The sequence below is a fragment of the Pinus tabuliformis genome, chromosome 7 (genome assembly GCF_031772625.1).
Source record: "Pinus tabuliformis cultivar Carrire ecotype Pingquan chromosome 7, CPIR1, whole genome shotgun sequence".
NCBI lineage: Eukaryota > Viridiplantae > Streptophyta > Pinopsida > Pinales > Pinaceae > Pinus > Pinus tabuliformis.
In genome coordinates this window covers 1,776,792,074-1,776,805,070 of record NC_142293.1, presented here as the reverse complement: position 1 = coordinate 1,776,805,070, position 12,997 = coordinate 1,776,792,074, and the positions used below count along the sequence as shown (strand labels likewise).

At 37.7% G+C, this 12,997-nt stretch overlaps 1 long non-coding RNA gene across 1 annotated transcript; it reads left to right on the top strand.

Moving 5' to 3' along the window:
• Window positions 1–4,034: 4,034 nt before the first annotated feature.
• LOC149255458 (uncharacterized) lies at window positions 4,035–5,139 on the top strand. Its single transcript, XR_016265504.1, has 4 exons — window positions 4,035–4,046; window positions 4,206–4,352; window positions 4,458–4,533; window positions 4,635–5,139. It is a non-coding gene; the product is annotated as an uncharacterized LOC149255458 (long non-coding RNA).
• Window positions 5,140–12,997: the final 7,858 nt, after the last annotated feature.

Sequence of the window (12,997 nt, the reverse complement as noted above, 5' to 3'; positions counted from 1 at the left end):
ATCATTACCCTTCTTTGTTCGTGGTAATCCGGTTACAAAATCCATGGAAATGGTTTCCCATTTCCATTCCGGAATAGGCAAAGGCTGCAACAGTCCCGCTGGGTGTTGATGTTCAGCCTTAATTTGCTGGCATTCCAAACACCTTGCCAAATATTCCACCACTTGCCTCTTCATTCCTGGCCAGTAATACTCTTTCTTGAGTGCCGTAACCATCTTTTGGTACCCTGGGTGACCAGTATAATGGCTGATGTGGAATTCATCTAGAATCAGTTTCTTAAGGTCACCGGAGTCAGGTACATACATTTTCCTATTGAAATACAGCAATCCAGCATTATCCAATGTGTACCCTTGCTGTAACTTTCCATTATCAGATTGTTGTACCTGCTGTTTCAAATGCTGATATTCTGAGTCGTCATTTGCTGCTGTTTTTATTTGTTCAACCAGCGAACTCCGCCACCGGCTGGCTGAAAGTTCACATAAGCAATGAACTTTTCGACTTAAGGCATCTGCCACCCGATTTTCTTTGCCCTTTAAATGTTTTATTTCAAAGTCAAACCCACTTAGAAAATCTGCCCAACGGCCTTGTCTCGCATTCAAGGTAGGTTGACTGAAATAATGCGTCAAACTATGATGATCGGTTAACAGCAGAAATTTCTTTCCGAGAAGGTAGTGTCGCCACATCTTAAGTGCATGAATCACAGCAGTTAACTCTAAATCGTAAGCAGAGTATCTCTGCTCATGCTCTTTTAATTTCCTTGATTCATATGCTATTACTTTTCCTTCCTGCATTAGTACTCCTCCCACGCCCTCCTTGCTTGCATCGGTGCACACCACGTAATCCTTATTAGGATCCGCGATTCTCAAGATGGGTGCGGTGGTGAGTAGGTGTTTCAAGCGGTCAAAACTCTGCTGACACTCTGCTGTCCACTTGAATGCCCTTCCTTTCTTTTGCAATGAGGTAATAGGATAGGCTATTCTTGAAAAGCCTTCCACAAACCTCCTGTAATAGCCAGCTAACCCCATAAAGGATCTGATATCCGCAACATCCTTGGGTATAGGCCATTCCATAATAGATTTTATCTTCTCGGGGTCAACTGCAATTCCCTCTTTTGTAATCACATGACCCAAATACTAAATTTCCTCTTTAAAGAAATCGCATTTGCTAAACTTAGCATATAGCTGATGCTCCCGAAGAGTTTGCAACACCAATCTAAGGTGCTCCTCATGTTCCTGCTGGGAACGAGAATATATCAATATGTCATCAATGAATATCAGTACAAACTTGTCCAAAAACTTGTGAAACACGCTATTCATCATGCACATAAAAGTAGCAGGTGCATTGGTTAAACCAAAAGGTAGCACTACAAATTCGTAGTGCCCATAGCGTGTTCGGAAAGCAGTTTTGGCAATGTCCTCATCCTTGATCCTGATCTGATGATAACCAGATCGCAGATCAATTTTGGAGAACACTTTTGCCCCTTTCACTTGATCAAAGAGTTCATCTATTCTGGGTAGAGGGTACTTGTTTTTGACCGTGAGCTTATTCAGCTGCCGGTAATCTATGCACATGCGAAGGGTCCCATCCTTCTTCTTCACGAACAATACTGGAGCTCCCCAGGGTGACACACTGGGTCGAATGTACTGTTTATCCAACAGTTCCTGGAGCTGCATTTTCAATTCCGTTAACTCTGGTATGCTCATCCGGTATGGTGCCCTCGATACTGGTGCTGCCCCTGGTATTAATTCTATAGTGAAGTCTATGTCCCTTCTTGGAGGCAGACCCGGTATCTCTTCAGGAAAGACATCTGTAAATTCCTGCACCACTGGTATGTCGTTTAATGCAGACATCTTATCTTTCTGATTCGCATAGCCAACCTGTATGGCATAAATCTGGCATTTCTTTCTTATACATTTGGCTAACTGAGTTGCAGTGATAGGTCGGATCTGAACAGGATGTTTAATTCCCTGTAATTCCTGCTGCTGTCCCAAATCATCTTTGTAGTATATGGTCTTGGTTTTGCAATTCACCAACGACCAGTGCTTTTCCAGCCAATCCATGCCAATAAGAATGTCATAGGAGCCCAACGGAAGTACATTCAGGTCTGCTGTTACGGGCTGTCCAGCTATACTGAAAGAACAGTTATTAACTTTAGCTAGAACCCGCCTTTTGGCTCCCGTAGCTAACTGGACTAACCATGGGTTTTTGAACTTTTCTGGTGGTAACTTACAGTGTTCCACTACTTTTGGACTAACATAACTTAAAGTAGCTCCTGGATCAATAAGTACAGCTACAGCAAGGTTTGAAATCTTACCTTCGAATTCCACCATGGAAGGTTGGTATTCTGCCTGTCGGTCCTCTAATGCTGCATTGATCCTTGGTACGCTGCGCGCCACATCCCCAACAGTTGAAGCTTCATGGACTTGAGATATTTGATCAGTTCTTTTACGCTGTGGACAGTTTCTAGCATAGTGCGGTCCTTCACACACCCAGCATTGAACTGGAGGTCTGGTTCCTTCAACCTCCGATTTAGCAGGGAGTTCACTAATCCTGCTCTCGCTTGGCTTAGGCCGGAAGGTACCCTTGTTTGTGCTTCTGTTAAACTGCCCCTTCCCAGCTCCTTTACCACCATTTCCGCGGCTGCCTTTGTTGTTTCCAGCATTTCTGCTACCTTTTCTTTCATTCCATTTCCTGTTTGGAATTTCTCCCTTTTGTTTGTTCTGCTGGTAGCAAATTCTAGCCTTCCGAATTGCCTCATCCATAGTTCGGGGGTTGTCAAACTCAATTCGTTCCCTTATATAAGCTGGTAAACTACTCACAAACCTCTGCACCTTGGCCTTCTCCTCTTTTATGTATGGCACATAACGCAGTAGAGAAGTAAAGCGATTTATGAATTCGTCCATGGATTGCTGTCCTAGTCGTAAATCGTGGAATTCTCGCGCCTTCTCATCATAAAAGCGCTCAGTTAAATACCTCTCCTTAAAATATTTCTGAAATTTTTCCCAGGTTATGCTTTGCTCACTTACTCCCTTCACAATTTTAATCTCTTCCCACCACAAGGTGGCTTTGCCCTGCAACTGAAAAATAGCCAACCGCGCCTTCAGATTTTGATCATATTCATACAGTTGGAAATATTTATTAATATTAATCAGCCAGGCTTCTGCTGCTTCCTCCTGCTCTCCATCGAAAAGTGGAGGTTTGATTTTTCGAAATTCTCCCTGTAATTCTGTTTTCTGTCGCTTGGAGGTCTGCTGCTCCTGCACATTATCAGAATGGTCTTCTTGCTCTTCTGAAAGCTCAGGAGCATAATTCCGCTCCTCAGTGCCCCTTTGTTGTTCTGCACTAGGGCTGGCTAAGGGTGGATTTTGTTTATCTGACAGGCTTTTCAGTATTCTTTCTTGTTCCATGGTTAATCGCGCATTGTCCTCTCGCAAGCGTGCCATCTCACCCTTCAGTTCCTGAACTGTTTGCAGTATCGCCTGATTGGTACTGCGTGTCTCAGCACCAAGCTGAACCCACAGTCCTGCATTTTCTGGTGGGATGCCGCCAGCTCCCGGCATTTCCTCCATCTTACTATATAACTGTCAGCGGGTGATTGTCTCGATATTCTCCTGGTTGTACACAAGAAAGGTAATTAATTGCATTGTACTATATATATGTGTAAGATAATTTCTCTTTCTGTTTCTATTGTTGTTCCAGAGGCCACAGTTTTGGAACCTCTGCTCTGATACCACATTGTCACGATCTTTTTCTATAATCCAAGAAATACAGTAAATAATTTTATTTTTTTTATATACCTTTACAGTTGGTAACTCACTATTACCAACTCCTAACCTACGTTACTCACCTACTAACCCTAAACACATATAGTCCAAACGCATAATATGATTGTCTTAAGATTTTGGTTATTATAACCATCGGTTATATATATATAACACTACATATTTACTTAACCCTTATTGTATTGACCTTGGATAAGTTATATGACATGACATAAGTGTTGATTGCTGTTATCCGTTTGAACGTTTGCTGCCAAATGGCAGAGCGAGTACGCCAGCTCACCAACCTCCGTAGCCATATGGCCCCTCTTCACGTGCTGGCCATGTGATCTGAGAGAGTTGACCTGCTCCGGGGTTCACGCTTGGCCTCCCGCCTAATCCAACGATGGTGATTACTTACCTTCATCGGACGGTCCAGCCTCACTTAGGGTTTGACCCTGCATATATATGTCTCATTGGATTCGTTTTTGGTTCATTTGCTCATCTCTCAGCAGCCGAGCTCCTTCGACAGTTTGGACTGCAAGTCCTCTGGTTCATCGCACTCTCCCGGTTCATCGCTCCTCTGCCTTACTCAGGTTCGGCCACGCACCTCTTACATTACTCTTACAGCTGGTTTTATAACTTATTGGTTTTCGCTTCTGCTATTTATGCTCTAATCATCTCCAGGGTTGGCTTAACAGTTGTGGATGGTTCCGGTGCTGACCATAGCTTACCTTCACCGAACGCCGGAGGGTTTAGCTGCCATGACACTTTCAGGTAAGTCGGAATTCGTTATTGTACTTGTTGACTGTGTTTTATTGCATTACGAGGGTTTGTTTTATAGCTGAGACAGGCCTGTACTCTACCTGTTGTCTCAGGTTAGATACCGGGTCCAAACCCTTGTGCGATTTATGTTTGGCGGCCTCACTCTGGCGGTCTGTCCAGCTTGAACCCTAGGTTATGGCCTCTGTGCCTTAGTTATCTATTCTCTATATGAACTTGGCTAAGGACTCTATCTTGTTTAACATTGCCTGATTTAGGAAAAGCTCTTTTGAGCTTCCGGCGGTTATGTAAGGTTTGCATAGTTAAATAAACTGCTGTAATATTTGTCATCTGCGGACTATCGATGTTTTGGTTCGGCCTGGATTTTCTTATGGTCAATGATATACTATCAGCGTTTCATAATGATTCTCTTTTTTTTTTCCTGTATATTTAAATGCCAACACCGGTTAATGGATATTTAAACCCTCGTTCTGATGTATACAAAGTTTAATATACAGAGTTTTGTAGCTACTGCTTCTGTTCACATTTGGTATCATATATAGTTACGACAATGGTTATGCATTAGGGTTACTCCGTTTACCTTTGATATTCGGTGCATTTCTCCGTCGCTACTTCTAATTCTCAATAGCATCTATGGATATAACATTTCCAATGCCATAGAGTTTCTAAGATTAAATTTGATATTCAGTATACTATGCCGCCGTTTTCTATTATTCAATAGCATTACGGTTATGACATTCTATTGCTTTAGGGTTTCAATGCTATGCAATCGAAAAGTTTCTCCAATAATTGGTTTCCACAGCACGGCTCTCGTTCTTATATACTATTTGTACAGCAACAAGGGTAGACTTGCCTTCGTTTTGTGAATGTAATGTCTATCCTCCTGCGCACAGGCTGGACCATAATGCAGCCAGCAGGTTTACGGCGGTCATTCGCCTGTAACATTACTTATTATCTAGTTCGAAGCTTATTCTTATTTCTGTACCGTGTTTCAATGCTTGATTTGTAGTCTGTGAATGATATCGTTCCAACCCCTGAAGTTAGGGTTTGATGTACATCATTATTTATGTTATATAAAGCTTCGCTTTTCATCACTATTGCTTTTCAATGTTTACTATACGGACGCTACTCGGAAAGATAATATAAGTTCTGAGTTTTTAATTTCATGTGTTATTCCATATTTGCACAGCACCCGTTAAGACTGTATAAAACATGTACCAACCCCTTTTACATTATCTCGTCTTTCAACTTACACTGTTTATTCTGTGGAATGAATGCATGCAGAGTAAGTTTATATCTACAAACTGACCTTTATAATGAATTCTTTATTAGTTTTCAGAGTCAATTTACGGTTAAATAGCCAGCTCGGCTTTTCTCATCTTCTCAGGTCTTTACACTTTAGAACCGAGTACTATTATGGACTCGGTTTATCTCAGAACTCAGACTCTCCTACTATTACTTGGTACTGATGCTCCCTATCTTTCAGCAGTTCCTAGTTGTTTTCTGGCTGAACACAAATTAACTGTGTAAGCTTAGGTGAATGCATTCTACCAATGTGACACAGTCACATCTCCCATTCCATTTTTCTTTGGTAGAACCGTAATCTTATTCTAGTTATCTTACCACAACATCTTTTTTTTTAAAAATGATACAACCTGGTACTTTTAAATACCTGAGCTTTTCCTTTAACTAATTAGAAGAAGCGTACCTGGTATTCTGTCACTGAAGTTCTTACTTTCAGAAGTCACCTGTAGAGTTTTTGCTCTTAACCTCCCAACCTTGAGATCCACTGCACTGGATTCTCCCCCCGAGCCGTCTTGCAGGCCTGCAGCCCTCAACAAGACTCATGCACCACGGTGCTGGGTTATCTGATCACAACCAAACTTAACCCCATTCTTTCACTCTGCTTCTCTCTCTCTGGAATCTCTCCTCTGCCTGTTCCTCAACAGCCCAGAGGTTTTCCTCCCAAGACCTTTTCCTTGGGTGAGAGGCAGTTGTCTTTCTTTTCAGTTTCATAACTGATTAATTTCTTTTAATAGAAAATCCTCCTTTTGGAGGCTGCCAGCATTTCATTCAACACATGTGCAAAATAGTTCATTATATTTACTTTCAAAAAATAATAATGTCTTTTAATAAACAAGTTGTCACCCATATTGTTTTTACCACAGTAATTATCGGGAATTACAAGTTACCGAGGTTATTACAAAAATACAGGTGGCAAAGCAGGTGTAATGGCAAGAAATCCTATTGGGGGTACTTTCAGTAGGCTTGTCAAGGGTTCACATATGCCCCCAATCAGGTCCCTCCAGAGGCCACAATGGCATGCCAGCAGGCTGTCATCGTCAGAGCTCAAACTCTCCATGTTTGCAGGGCTGAGATTTGTGCATTGCAAAATCGTACATATCTAAGTTATTCCTTGGCAGGCTAATCCATTTAGCCCTCTTGTGTATAGAGGACCTTAATGAATACCCTGGTGTGAGATTTCATAGTTTGCCAAGCACAAGTCTGACGTGTTATAATATTTCAATGGGTTTTATTATAATATCTACATATCAAAGTGGAAGCATCCACCGTTAATTACTTCTTCATTGTTATTAAGTTGTGAAATTCTATAGCATATTTGCATCTTAGTGCACATAAGAATACTTTTATTTATGAAGACCTGGTAGGATTTCTTCAATTATATGAAGAATGAGAGAAAAAAATGATCTTTGTAGTTTTGATGTTATTTATTTCATAAATGTGTCCTTTTGTAATATATATTATTTTGATATTGATTTAATTGAATGCTCTTTTTTCACTTGTTTATATATGGTAATATTAGTCACAAACAAATTTTCGGGGATAAGTATAAACATTTTATCAATTTACATTTCAAAATATACTTGAAGGAATAAACATGAAACAATAATTTAGCTTGTGCCGACAAATTTGGAAAAGCAATTTCATGTCACATGTATTACGCTATTTGAGCTTGCTTTTAGTCATTAGTATGCTTTTTTCCAAAAAAAAAAAAAAAAATATGGGCATCTTTTACGGATTATGGTTAATTCTAGTGTAATCGAGAATTAGAAAAAAAAAAATTAAATTCGAATTCATTTTTTTTCATTGTTATATAAAGTGAATAGACATTTTATGTTTCATTCCTTTAGTTCACCAATGTTATTTATTAAAGAGTTTAGACTTCTGTGATCCATACTTGATTGTTAGAGATTTCAGCAAAATCACATAGAGAATCATTTGTCGACGCGTTTTGAACCAACTAGTGTGGTTCATCGTCAGGACAAGTTGAGAAACAAATTTGACCGATCCGTTAAATAGAGTATGCAGGTCCTTCAACGGCTATATAAACGGGTATATGAACAGGCAACGGTTAAAAAGTCCTTTAACGGTTAAAATATATAAATATAAATATATATTTATTATTTTTATTATTTTAGTTATTATTATTATTTAATTATTTATTTATTTACAGTAATATTATTGTATTATATTAACCTCAAGTTAATATTACTATATTAATATTAAATTAACATTTTTTAATATTATTATCAATAATAGATTAGGGTAATTTATATTTTATTTTTATATTCTATTATTATTATTATTAATTTTTATTTATTTATTTATTGTTATTATTAATTATTATTTTATTTTTATATCAAATTATTAAATTGTTGTCATTAATAGTGATATTATTGTAATAACCTTTAGTAATAATATAAGATTAACTCCAAGCTAATATTATAGTGTTAATTTCCAATTAATATTAATAATATTAGTCTCAGGTAAAATTATTATTATTTTAATATATATTTTATTATTATTATTATTAATTAATTTATTTATTTATTTATTTATTATTATTATTATTATTAAATTTTTATTTTTTTATTTTATATATATATATATATATATATATTTATTTATTTATTTATTTATTTTTATTTTATTTATTTATTTTTTTTTATTTTTTATTTTTTATTTTTATTTTTATTTTTATTTTATTATTATTATTATTAATATATGAGTGAAACTAATAAAATTGCAATAGTTAATTATTAATAATCTAGGTCTAGGGTGAATAATTAAAAGGGTGATATTACTATTATTAAACCAATGATATCAAGAGAAAACAATGACCAGCTAAATAAACAGAGAGGGGTAAGGCGAAGAAGAGGCTAAGGTAAAAGGGCTGGGATCCAACACCTACTAATCTTCTAGCGGTCATCCCTATTGATATTCAAAGGTCTTTTCTCGATCTCAAGGGCTTCCCTCAATTTTCGATGGTGAAATTGTGCCACTCTTGCGATAACGTGAGCCTCTTCGATACAGACTTGATGTTTAGTTTTCTCGGCATGCTCAGCCAGGGCTGAGGACTTGGCCTTACCATGCCTCAAGTCTGTTGCATGCTCACTGATCCCTTGACTAATTGAGCGACCAGTTTCACCAATGTATGGGGCCCCGCAGGAACAGGGAATGACATAGACCCCTTTCATGTCTTTAGGGTCGACAGGATCTTTAACAGATCTCAGCGAACACCAATGTTATTTATCTTTGCATGATAAACCAATGAACTCGCTGAACGCAAGAGTTAACCTCTACTCACAAATAAAATGTTTCAGACACAACAAAATACACTAGTTCACGATTACATAGCATTGACTTTGCATTTTTATGTAGTTGTGTGAATATTTTATATGCATTGGTTTGTGACTATATTGCAAAGTCAATCTACCAGAGATCTGTTACCCTTCCAACACCAAATTTCAACAAAATCCCTATATATAATTTGAAATTTAGTAATCATATGTTTCAAGATAAAATATCCCAACTTAAATTAGATAAATAATTTGAAATGACATACTTATACACCCCAATTTTGAAATGATTTTATAATTTATCTCCAAATAAGATGAAATGGAAAGTGGACCCAACATGTGGAAAGAACATTACAACAACAAACACTATATTTACTGGAAATTACAAAGCTAAAGGAAAGTGTTCATTAACACATATGCTGTGGTCTGACTAAATAGCACATGAAGTTCAACTTCTTATATCCACTTTAAGATTAACCTGATCTTGCATAATATCCCTTACAAAATATAAAATATTAATACAGTTATGCAAATTAGTTGGAGATATCACCTAATACAACTGTGTAAATTAGTTGGAGAATATCACTTTATGTTCCAACTTTGTATTTGTCAGTCAGTATTATTAGTCCCTGCCATCCTTGCCATGGGACTATAGTAATCGAAATGGCCCCTTTAGCACAGTATTATTAGTCCTTGTCATCCTTGCCATGGGACTATAGTAATCGAAATAGCCCCTTTAGCACAGTATTATTAGTCCCTGCCATCCTTGCCATGGGACTATAGTAATCGAAATGGCCCCTTTAGCACAATATTATTGGCCCCTTTAGCACAGTATTATTAGTGCCTGCTATCCTTGCCAGGGGACTATAGTAATTGAAATGGCCCCTTTAGCACAGTATTATTAGTGCCTGGCAATGGCATGGGACTATAGTAATCGAAATGGCCCCTTTAGCATTACTTTGCGTTAGCTTGTATGACTTAGCATTACTTTAGCATTACTTTTTGTGATTACTTTGTGTCAGCTTGTATGACTTAGCATTACTTTTTGTGAGCTTGTATGACTTATAAATTAATGTTTTTCTCACTTTAATCATAGTTTTGTCGTTTAGCCCGTAATTTTTCCATTTCATGGTCTTATTTGGCCTCTTCCCGAGGCAAACCATATATTATGTGTATTTTTTTCGTGATTTTTTCTTCATAGATTTCACTAGTGTAAACTAATGCCAACATTAGTTCTCTGGCAAGAAATGTTTAGTTTGCATCTATATCCACTGTTATATATCCCCATTGTTATATATCTTGTTCAAAAATTATATATCCCTATTACACATATGTAACAGGTAAGTTACGCACGTGGCACCCCACAAACATGTCACCAGAGTACACAGAAAACATGCCACCAGACTACACAGAAAGTAGACCACATGGCTTTCTGCATGTACTGGTTCATCTTTCAGCGCTGAGCTTGATGGGTTGAATGAGCGTTGAGCTTGATGGGCTGAATAAATGAATTTGAGAATTAAAATTTCAATGTCAGGGACTAGTTTGATGCACTATGCATACCTTCCATATCTAGATTTCATTGAAAAAAGTTGCAGCAAAAATCTAGATTTCATTGCAAAAAGTTGTAGCAAACATCAAGATCAAGCCATTGAAGCAATTGAAGCAGACATCAGCCTCGTTGCAAATACATTGAAGCAGACAACAGCCTCATTGCAAAAAGTTGCAGCAGACATCTAGATTTCATTGCAAAAAGTTGTAGCAGACATCAAGATCAAGCCATTGAAGCAGACAACAGCCTCATGGGATTAGGATTCATGTCTATCTTATTGGTGGAAAAGCTTCTACACCTCCCAACACCTCCCTGCAACTGCAATTAGCTTTTCTTTTCTCTTTTCTCCCAGCTCCAAAATAGGTGTACCTTCAGTGGTACCACAGAACTGCATGAATGGGAAAAACGTGAATTCCACTGGTTTACTGCAAATTGTGGGCACCATTCTTAAGTGCATCCAATCTAGAAGGAATCAGACCAAAAACAAAAAAGTAATTGATTGGTAAGCATAAACTCACCATGAACTATTATACCCTTTGATTGCAAGAAAAATGGTTTCCCTTGTATATTTATTTTTGTGTGCATCATCTTCATTTGAGTTATTATAATCAATCTTTATTTCTATATTTCTATGTGCATCTATTATATTCAAAATAAGGATAACCAAAATCAGGGTGAAGGGTGAAGGAAAGTACTGACTGCCAAACTAACTGCCCTTAGTTGCACTATCGGGACTCAGTTAGGCTGAAGCTACTCCCTTGCTACCGTTGACTATGGGTGGGTGAGCCTACTTATGAATTAGCTTGTCGGCGTCAAAACTTGGAATCATCAAAATATTCACAAGTTACATCATATATTCTATCTAAATCAGATACTGATAAAAGAAAATTTTGAATAGTAACCCCAGCAAATACGAATCATTTACATTATATATATTCAACCCCAACAAATACGAATCATTTACATTATATATATTCTATCTGAATCAAATATTGATTAAAAAAATAGGAACAGTAACCCCAACAAATATGCCACCCTCCAGCACTGCCCACAGTGTACAGAGTCCTTCATTTGCTTGAGCTTTTCCGTTTTCAGCAGTGCTGAATTCCCAAACCTTATCTCCAAACTGTTGGCGTGACCTTCATTATCTTTCTCAGGAGGTATACTTTCCTTATCTAAGGTTCCCCTTTCTTAAGCATCTATGGTTCCAGGTCCTTTCCTTAGGATGCATGTCAGGTTTAGGGCTCAAGTTCGACATCCTTTACTCACATGTTGCATAAAAAACTGCGAGGAAAGCACAGTGGAACTTGAAATCACAGCACATAGACCTGTTAAATCACCTTCCATAAATAACAATATGACTTCCCACATACCAAAATTGACATCAAATCACATACACGACAATTTTATGACCTCTATTCCTTATTTAGCTTATGCCAAATTACTATTTTACGCCATAACCAACTGTACAAAGAAAACCAAAAGGAGAAAACAAACTGATTTCAAATTCCTAGACTTGAAGGAAGCGGGAGATTAGATTGAACAGCGGAGCAGGCATACCATTGGTATGTTGCTCGACCTTTCCCGTCCTCAGTTGATTTCTCCCGTGAGTTAATACATTCTTAGTGCTCCAGTTGTCGTCGAGTATTGGTTTTTCTCAGTGTCTAGGTTGTGGTGTCCAGTGGCAGTGAAAGTACAATAGCAATAATTGTTCTCTATGAACCAGAGGCATGAACCAAAAGATTTATGCAAGAACCTTCATAGCTTTCTAAGGCTATACATTTTAAGTGACTAGACCACCACTATATTTGCACAACCCAACAATGTTCATTCCCTTTTAGAATCCAACAACTTCTTGCCTTTCTCCCTTTGATTCAGGCCGCCAATCACAGTCTACATCTTGCTTTATTTTTGTACATAATCACTGCAATGGAAACTAAAATTCACTCATGGTAAGAAACCTTGAAATCATTTTTAAGAAAGCATGAAAACATTTGTATTTTTATTGTTTCTGGTTTTCTGCATGCAATTTTGAGCATGTGCTTACAAATTTCATTTCTCTTCAAGGTTCTGGTAGAAACGTGGCCATGTGGGCACTTGAATATGGACGTTGGGAAGCTGAAGACACGTTTTGATAGAAATGCGGCCATGCTGGCACTTGAATATGGACATTGGGAAACTGAATACATTTAAATGGACGCGTGGCTATAAAACAGTCCACCGATGCCAAGTATAATAAAATTAGTCCACTAATGCCATTGCTTCTTATAAAAATGCCAAGCAGTGAAAATTTATTAGAATCTTT